Source organism: Montipora capricornis, chromosome 8, assembly GCF_036669925.1.
Source record: "Montipora capricornis isolate CH-2021 chromosome 8, ASM3666992v2, whole genome shotgun sequence".
Taxonomy (NCBI): Eukaryota; Metazoa; Cnidaria; class Anthozoa; order Scleractinia; family Acroporidae; genus Montipora; species Montipora capricornis.
Genome location: NC_090890.1, coordinates 17,419,770 through 17,429,769, shown reverse-complemented (window position 1 = coordinate 17,429,769; position 10,000 = coordinate 17,419,770). Strand labels below are relative to the sequence as shown.

The 10,000-nt window shown below is 39.4% G+C and overlaps 1 long non-coding RNA gene across 1 annotated transcript; it reads right to left on the bottom strand.

Moving 5' to 3' along the window:
* Window positions 1-1,207: 1,207 nt before the first annotated feature.
* On the bottom strand, window positions 1,208-2,770 carry LOC138060036 (uncharacterized). The gene is made up of 2 exons (XR_011134286.1): window positions 2,546-2,770; window positions 1,208-1,323 (listed from the first exon to the last, which is right to left on the bottom strand). It is a non-coding gene; the product is annotated as an uncharacterized lncRNA (long non-coding RNA).
* Window positions 2,771-10,000: the final 7,230 nt, after the last annotated feature.

Here is a 10,000-nt window from a genome sequence, read left to right as displayed (position 1 = left end):
GGTTTAAGTTTAAGTTTTTGCTTGCCTTAGTCTATTAATATATTTGCTTTGGTATCTAGTTTTCAATCAGTTTTTTAATCGTTAGTACTCAGCATGGATTTATTGATCAATCTACACTGATGTGATCATTGTCAAGTTTCTGTCATCGTATTCTATAGATTGTTGATCAGCTCGTTTGATCTCATTTCTTGTTGTATTTCATTGATGTGCTACTTGAAATTATTTGAAATTATTAACGTTTACCTTAGCCTTCTATATACCTTTGGTTACCTTTATAGGTAGTTAGCTAAAATTAGTTTCTATTTTGCTTTTATCGCCTTTCAGTTCGAACCGACTTTCATCGTCCTTGCGACGTTGTGATCTACCTCTCAACTCCGCGACCTTTGGTCCGTCGTTTTAATTGCAAGGCTGTACCACTAGGAACTTTGAGCATTTCCGTTCAATAAACCTTCACGCTATTGCTTTAATTCGTCGTGTTCGTCCTTAACGCTGCGCACCGTGTTATTACGTAATTTGCTTGGTTCACGTTCTCCTCGTTCCACCGAGTAAATTTACAAGAGCATAGACAACTAGGAAACATCCCTGAAAGGGGCATTCCACAAAATTAATATTTTCAGCTGTATAGCAAGAAGTTCACTCTAGCATTATCTGCCGACTGGCATAGGTGGTATTATCCTAAAAAGATGATTGTATATTAAGTAGATGGAATCCAGTCATCAGTATAATACACATATGCAAGGGCTATTCCATGTGGGTCCCAATGCTCAAGAAGATGTTTGTTTTTAATTTTAATTTTTTCTCTGACAACTTGTCATTGAATGTGTTTGAAGGTGTTTTGGGTTTCGACGTCACTACATGTATCTGAAGCATTACTGGGTTGGCAACTCATCAGATCAAAAGCATTCGCAAAGTTTGTGTGCAGGTGCAAACAACATGCATTTGTGATGTTTTTGCTTGAGTATGTTGTCCCCATTTTTTTTTATAAGTACAACATTTAAAAAAGTGGCATCTTAAAGCTCTGTGATGGTCCAAAAAGTTCATAACTGAAAAAAGGTTAAGGACTGGTATTCAGTTCTAAGAAGAAACTGAAAAGTTTGGCAAAGTGAAGAGTACTAAAGAAACTGCTTAAATCTCAACAGCATTGTCTGGATTTCTCAGTGACTTTATCCAGTCTTTTGTTCCACACTACCAACATGGACAAAGTGGACTCAATAAGATTATTGTGGTTTATTGCTGAGAAAAAAAGGCTGAATTTCTTCTCGCTCCTTTTAGAGCTAATATTTCAAAAAACTGCCGCAAATAATACCAGGTGGATCCATCTCCCTAAGGACAAAAAACGAAAATGAATGTTATTGTCCATGAGATGCATATTACAATGCTATAATCTACAATATCATAATGATATTATTATTTTCCTAGACACAGGAAACTGCACATATCAGTTTTTATGGGGGCTGTGAAAATTAGTACAAAAAGTCATTCTTATTACACAACCAAGACAAAGAAAACATGATGAGCTAACCATATAAACATACTATAAACCACACATAAACCAATGACCCTTAACTGTTTGCCTTAACACATGTTCTTAAATTTTTTGAGTCTAACCATAATTTTGCCTTGGACGTTGGGTTGAACATAGATTTGCAAATAATGGCCAGTCAAGGGGGAAAGAAAAATACCATCTTCCAAGTTTTGACATAGATGTTGACACCAAGTGTGTTGCATTATTACAATAATGATAGATCATTATTATTTGGCGATTGTGGAAGCTAGACTACAATTAAGTCACTCGGGTGCCACTTTGAAGCAGTATTTCCCTGTCAATAATCCTAGGATTAACAGGAAGCAGGGCCTGGACTTTGTACTTTTATTTAACAAATTGTTCTTTTCCTAATATATCGATGTTCCATTAATTAACAGGCCAACAGTCTCCCGAACATGGGTGTATCAGTTGATTGCACAGGGTATTTTGGTGGGCAAGTATTTATGATTCTGTAATCAAGCCTCACTATGGCAATAAATTAAACAATGTTATTGATCACACTACTGTAGTTACTGTGCAACTAGAACTTCTTCTGAGTGTAATCTCAGAGGCCAGTCTTGCAACCAATTTACCTTTTCATTGAAGAAATGCCCTGAGACAGGGACAAAGAACTTCAATATTTTCTGTGTAGTTCTGGCCAGTACTTGTGTTCATTCCAACTTCACAAGTTGGCAAGGTGTTTTCTTTTAGACAGCTGCCTTTATGGGGGCAGTCAGGAGGTTAAGTGGCTATTGCAGAGTGGCAGCACTCTAAATGAACTGCTGCCTTGGTTCAAGGAGAAGGTTGACAACTTTCAAATAATGCTCTTAGAACATGTTACTTTTAATTAACGCATTGCAAATACATGTATGATTGATTGTAAAGGTGATTTCAGAAAACCCTGCCCAAATTATCTTGTTGATGAAAACTGTAGAGATTGCATGGGCAATACCCTAGTGTGCAAACTGAACCAAATGTTGTGAACACTTCATGCTTCAAAAACAAATATGGAACACTCACCGTAGCCTCGGTTAGTTTCTGCAGCGCATATTCCCAAACAAATTTAACTGGGTTTGGATCTCAAGGCCCAAAAATTCCACACAAATATATTACACAGATCTGATGTGTCTCCTTAAATTAAATCACCACGATCTCACTTCCAAAATTCACACCGTCAAGAGTTATAAAGTGACACAGGCAGAAGACGAGATCAAACGATCGAAATGGACACTTCGCGTCTCATGCACGATTTGTACTCCCTATCTGGCGCATGCGCAGTCGTTTTTCAGCTCTGTCAGTGTCAAATGGAGTATTGCCTCCTGGATGAGCTCTAAACTTGAGCCCGTGATATAGTTACGTGTACTGGTCACATTGGCATACATGAAGGGGCGGACGGACGTACGTACGTACGTACGGACGTTGATGACGTCATGGCTATAAAACCAAATTTTCTCACATCGATGGGTTACCATATTTTCTTAATTATGGTGCTCCGCCCGCGCGCGCCTTCGGCGCGCGGGGAGCTCCGCTATAAAGAGTTACGATCAGCGACAAACATTTTGGGGGATTTTTGCAACGTTCAATTTTGTCATTGTACGTTTTGGCTGCACAAATAAATCGCAAAATCGAAAGTGACATCGCCGGAAGTCAGCGGGCGCCGTGATGAAGTTACCGCGGCATGTTTACTCGCCAAACAGTGAAGTATCTGTGTCAAATGATGGCAAGATACCGGGTTTTTGTAAGTTTCTTTTTCTGTCAAGTGTTATAAAGTTTGACAATGAAATGAGCGAAGTCAAAACAAAGATCACAATCGCCCAAGTCTTGTTTATGCAAAATCAAAATTTACTCTCCAAGACGCGTACGACGTTATTTATCACCAGGTAATTCCATCATTTTGGAAATAGCAGCTACTTTATTATTCAACTGCGTCACAATTCTTCACTGATTTTGGGGCTCATTATGTTGAAACTCAAGCACGCTTCCAACAGGCCTGTGAACCCTTCCAGCTTACAGAGCAATACTAAAAAACTTCTCCCATATCACATTTCAACCTTAAGCTCGAAAATTCAATACACAACATGATATTATAATTCACAAAGGCAGAAAATACCACAGAATCCTTTTCCAGCGAAAAATATATTGAAACAAACAACATATTTGCTCTTAGAGGCGAAAACCTCTTCCTATTTCATTGCGTGCGTGAAGACAAGAAACTCAATCGTGTCAAATTATCATGTACTTCAGGTAAATACAGCTCACTTTGATTTCGTCTCGACGGGCGATAGATTGTTGTCGAAGTCCAGTACTCGTCGCTTTTGAGATTCCTGCCTAGTTTATCCAACTGACTTTCCATTATTGAGCTCCATAAGGGTATATTTTGTTTAAGGATCCACTAAAACGCCATTGGCGTCACATGACTTTCGACGTCATTGCAGGCTAAGTTAATGATTCTACTGTGTCCACCAGAGAAATCTACGCAGTTCCACTACCCTCTCGATCCTAAGAAAATACGCGCAGAAGGCTCTATGCACAAAGACACCACTTACCAGGGGAGTGACAGGCAAGACTTTTACCCACACGGAAAAAAAAACAAAACAAACAAAACGCAGACCTCGACTGGGTTTGCCATAGGCAACCCAGTAAAAAATCATAAGCTTTCTCGGAATCGGAGGCCTGGTACCCCGGCATCATAGCTGTGGAGCCAAGAAAACAACAAGACGTGAACCCAAAATCAATATGGCGGAAAAGTTGGCGGATGTTGTGGCAAAATTAAGACAGCGTGGGAAAAAGGATCAACCACCGAAACTCCTGTGCGACACAAAAATGGCTTAAAACGTCATTAACTTTTTTTTTTTTTGGAAAATGCCCAAAATTTGGGTCGGTCGGACGACGCGAAACGGAGAAAAAAAAAGAGAATGGCCTGATGGGGAGATGGAGCCTCATCTGCTCATTCATCGAAAATCATAAAAATAAACTGTTATGGTGAAGGTTTCCGTGCATAGGTTTTTAGGAGTGAGATTTTAGATAATTTCATGCCATTAGGGATGTCGTAAACAGTAGAGTTCATCCTCGACGAGCGTTTTCGTAAGCTCTATCCGTCGCAACCACTACCGGAATTCGATGGGACGAGGAAACAAACTGTTAGAAAAAGATAACTTCCTACGGTGAGAATTTTTTCATTCCATCATATTTTGTAGATAGTAAGTAAAGTAAGTGATTCATGATTAAAAACATAGGCGTCACCGACGATCTAAACGAGTAAAATCGATGTGATTTTGCAAAGCTCTTGGAAAATTTCGTTTGTCACGTTTTTGCGTGACCCGTCGGGGAAGGACTGGAACCCAAGAGAGGCTCGTTCGTTAAAGGGATGAAAGGTTTTACCCCCCCCAAAAAAGGTCCGCGATGGGTACTTGGGGTCTTATGCTTAGTTTAACTCCATTCAGCCCACCATGCGTCCATGCATGATTGGTTGAAAATTTCCCATAACAATGCAGCAGTGAAATGGGTTCCTTCAGTATGCTTCAAATTTCAGGACCCGTTTAGAATTTTACATCGATGACTTGCCGCTAATCTTTCTCTTATTGCCATTTGCACAGTTTAGACAACTTTTGGTGCACACTACAGCATCTCTATCAGCTATTTACTAGTAACAGAAGCACTAAAATGGCTAAGAAACAAGCATGGCACTGTCATTTATTCATATGATCTTATAAATGATCAAGAGAATGCTGAAATTCAACTAGAATTCTAAGATGAATCATCAGTAGATAAGGTGTTCAATGAACAAGTACCCTCAGAGCTTGGTGCAAATTCCCAAACTACTGGAAATCACAGTCCATCAGCAATAACAATGTATAAACAGCTAAGGGGAATATCTGATGACCAATTACGTCAATCAGTTAGATCATTAAATAATTAAAAATGCAATGCAAAGCTTTCAACAGGGTGCTTTCATGGACTAGAAATAAATGAAAACCTCAACAGCCTGAAGTCACAAAATGTTGAACCAATTTAATATTTGTTTATAACTGGAGGTGGTAGTGTTGGGAAAAGACATTTGATTAAAACAATTTACCACACTGTAGTAAAAATCTATAGACATGCTCCAATGAATCCTGAGAATCCAACAGTGTTACATGTACTACCAGCATCTACCGGAGTAGCAGTAATAAACATTGATGGTACACACAGCATTCGCAATACCTAAAAATACAGGTGATTATGTGGGGGAAAATCCAGGTCCTACAATATTTGATATCATTGATCCAGCAACCACTGTGTCCACTGACTCTAGTCAAGGAATTGAAGCAATCTTTGGTGTGAATGCTAGTAAGCAATGTGTAGCAATGTCACTTACTGCTATTATATAACATCAAATTGTGGACTAATTCTACTTTGAACAATATTTTGGTTATTGGAAATAATCTATACAGTGATAAAAGATGTTTTGTGCAAACAAATGACTATTTGCTGTTAACTGATGTTCCAGACATGGTTTCAATATTTATTAAAGTGTATTCATTACAATATAGTGAGTCATTTCCTGGAAGTTTGTTCATGACATCAAACATTGGTCCATTTATGTCTCTTAGAAATTCACTTCTAGAAGTATTTTCAAACTCTTAACAGAATAACAATAATTGTTGTTTGTTAACTACTGGCATTAATACACTATATTGTAATGAATACACTTTAACAAATATTGAAACCATGCCTGGAACACCAGTTAAGGCCTAATTAGGCCTAATTAGGCCTAATTAGGCCTAAGGTTAGCTTTTATGAATGTTTAGGATAGTGTTTACTCTCTGTATTGTACTGTGATTCCGGATTCCGGATTCCGGGTTTTAGGGTTGCTCAATTAACATAAAAATAATTTTGTTCTCGTAGGATACTGTGCTTCGAATATTTTGTGGCTGGACTTACTGAAGCCAGTGAAATTTAATTATTAGCATCTGAGAGAAACAGTCGTGTCGGGAAACCACAGGGAAATAAAAAAATTATTTGCATAATTAATATTAATTCCTTGACGGCTTGATTGCGCACAGCCTACTACGTACAAGTGCTATTAACTAATAAAAGTGGCATGAATGCGCAAAAGTTTGTTTGCTACGGCTTTCATTCTCGCATCTTTCAACGCTTTCGCTCCGCGAATGTGTTTTTGAAGTTTGTCAACACGAAGGTGTGACTGTGATTGGACCTGACTGAGAAAATGCAGTCATGTCGGGACCCAGGGGAATAAAGAAATTTTGCGGTTGAAAAAACTACGGTTAGTAACACAGAATTACGCAAAGAGAAACAGAAGTCAAATTTCCTTTTAAATTTTCTTTTTAAGTAAAAGAATTCGATGATTAAGCCTTTTTATCATTAAAACTCATTGCGTGTCGTATTTTTGTGTTTTTAAACGGTCTCTTTTAGGGGTCAAAATTTGCTTAAGCCACCCCTTGATTGGTCTCCTTTAGGGCTTTAATTCAAAATTTCCGACGAGCATCCCCCCCCCCTTCCGGGATGGTAACAAGAAGGTTTGCATTCCAGACTAGACAGCAATTTATCTACTTAAGATATACCGCTTATAAACAGATTTGGAGGTCCGCTAATTGTCGTAAGGACGTTCGCGCCAAAATCTTCCTACGGTGAGATTTTCTTCATTTCTCGCCTAGAGTTAGGTCATAAAGTACTTACTCCAAAAATGAAAAAAAAAAATGGGGGTCACCGACTTTGTTTCGGAGAAAATGGCAGTGGAAAAATGCCTTAATTTCGAGAAATCGGTCATAATCGCGAGATGTAGGCTCACCTGCTCATCCATCGAAAATCATAAAAATAAACTGTTGGAGTGAAAGTTTCCGTGCATAGGTTTTTAGGAGTGAGATTTTTAGATAATTGTAAGTCGCTAGGCATGTGGTAAACAGTAGAGTTCATCCTCGACGAGCGTTTTCGTAAGCTCTATCCGTTGCAACCACTACCGGAATTCGATGGCACGAGGAAAGAAAATGTTCAAAAAAGATAACTTCTTACGGTGAGAATTTTTTCATTTCATCACATTTTGTAGATAGTAAGTAAAGTAAGTGATTAATGATTAAAAAAATAGGGGTCACCGATGATCTGAACGAGTAAAATCGATGTGATTTTGCAAAGGCTTGGAAAATTTCGTTTGTCACGCTTTTGCGTGACCTGTCGGTGAAGGACTGGAACCTAAGAGACGATCGATCGTTGAAGAGATGAAAGGTTTTTACCGGAAAAAAAAAACCTTTCTCGAGCATAGCAACGCAGTTTTAAGCAGGGGTCATTTTCCTTTGGTTAGTGTTTTGTATAATATCACTCCATTGCCGTCATGCTCATCCTCTGGAGCGTGTTTTTTTGCGAAATTTAATCGCTGATTGTTTGCACGAAGGTCCGCACTATTCAAGCGGACGAGGACGAAAATACTGCTCAATTTTCACGAAGGTAAAGGAAAAGAACTTTAAAAACATGCATTCACTTTGAACTTAAGTTCGTAGGGTAATAAAACATCAAAAGGAAACAGCCCCATTAACTTTACGCAACGGTTCGTCCTCGAGTTTTCCAAACTTTCAGCCACTAGTACTAGTCTACTCGATCGGCTACCTTTTCCAGAGCTTTTCCATCCTCCCGCTCGCTTCACTTGAAGTTTCATGATGATTCGGAAATAAATGTGCCATTCTTTTGCTGGCCTGGAATTTTTTCCTTGGCGTTTTTGTCGCCATGTCATTTTAACTGATGCTTGAAAAATATGTACGAAAGTCAAGTAGACTCGGCTAGTGTACGACTGATAAAACCTCGCAAATATCAGTCGTGCAGTAGTCTACTTGACTTTCATAAATATTTTAAATCAATTTTGACTGATCGCGATCTTCTCTGATCCAACGCTGTGCAAGACTTATCGTCCACGGTTTTTGCAAAGGTTTTAAAACCTCAACTTCACTAATGCTCGAAGTAATGCGTGACATTTTACAGTCGCGTTACCTGCGCAGTAACGTTGCGCACAAACAATTAGCGCGAACATCCTTAAGCCGCGGCCTAAGTTAGACTTTGTTTAAATAACTGGCCCGTAATGTCCAACAACTTGTTTTAATGTTGGCAAGTAAAACACATTTAAGCGAAACATCATAAGCATCGTATTCCAAAATCGCCCTCGCACACGTGAAAATGCATACTTGGCTTTCACAAAATTGTTGTGACAGCCGATCCTTGACCGGTATTGTTCGATTGTTGTTCCCATGCTGGCGGCTAGTAGCAGACAACAGTAAGAGTACGAAATATACTATTCTTTGAGAGTGCAAAACTCTTATTCAAAGCAATTATTTTTTAGAGCACAATAACTCTCTCAGTTTGGGGTGTACCCTACACCGACATTTCAAGCCGATAAATACTGGTTTGTGATAGCTTGTGAGATCCTTGTGAGGTATATGGTGCAACGCACACCGGATTTCAAGCCAATGAATGTGGGCTTGCGAAAGCGTCTTAGCTTCAGTGCAATCTGCACTAAACACAAGCCGAGTCTAGATATGTTGGCTTGCGTGAGTAAACAACTCTCGTATCGATATCGCCGAGGAAACTCCACTCAACGACGTCACCTGGATGAAATAACAAAGAACAAACAAGCCAGGACATTGTAGTTAATTTTCGAAATGAAAGAAAGAAAACCAATCTGAAACAGCACGACAGATCAATTTTGAAACAGAGATAACTTACCTTGAACAATTACAACTAATTTGCGACGGAAATCTCTTCAAATTTCTCCCAAAACAGGGAAAACGACCGCAGATTTATACACAAGCGACGAATGCTAGAAGCAATGGCCGACACTTGACAAACGATGACTCGCAATTACTAGTACCCAGTCTACAAGCCAGACTGTCACTTGTGTTCTCGTCCTCAACTGACAATCAAGATCAGCCTCTGACTTAGGGGTCTGAATGCATACAATGCATAAGACCAAGAGAAAATAAGGGGACAGAGAGGGAGGCACAAGGCGTTGGCCGGGATATGTTATGTCCACGAAAGTTATTTTTAGACCAGCGGAAGTCTTTGTTCTAGCGAAAGTCTGTCTTCTGAGACGTCCGCATGCAGTCTTGCCTCGCTCTCAGGTTCTTAGTGTAAAGAGAAAATGATGGCGCACGTGAAAGGCTGATGAATATATATTTTCTTTCAAACATCGGACCGAGGTTGGCCTGCATGCGGACGTCTCGGAAGACTTCCGCTCGTCTAAAAATAACTTTCGTGGACATGACATATCCCAAGGGCTGGACCGGGAGCCTCCTTCTCTGTCCCCTCATTTTCTCTTGATAAGACCCCAAAAACTGTTTCGAGCATAGCAACGAAGTTTTAAGATGGCGTCATCTTCATTTGGTTAGTATTTTGTATGATATCTTTCCATTGCCGTCATGCTTCTTCTGGAGCGTGGTTTTTGTGAAATTTAATCGCTGGTTGTTTCCACGCAGGTCCGCACTATTCAAGCGG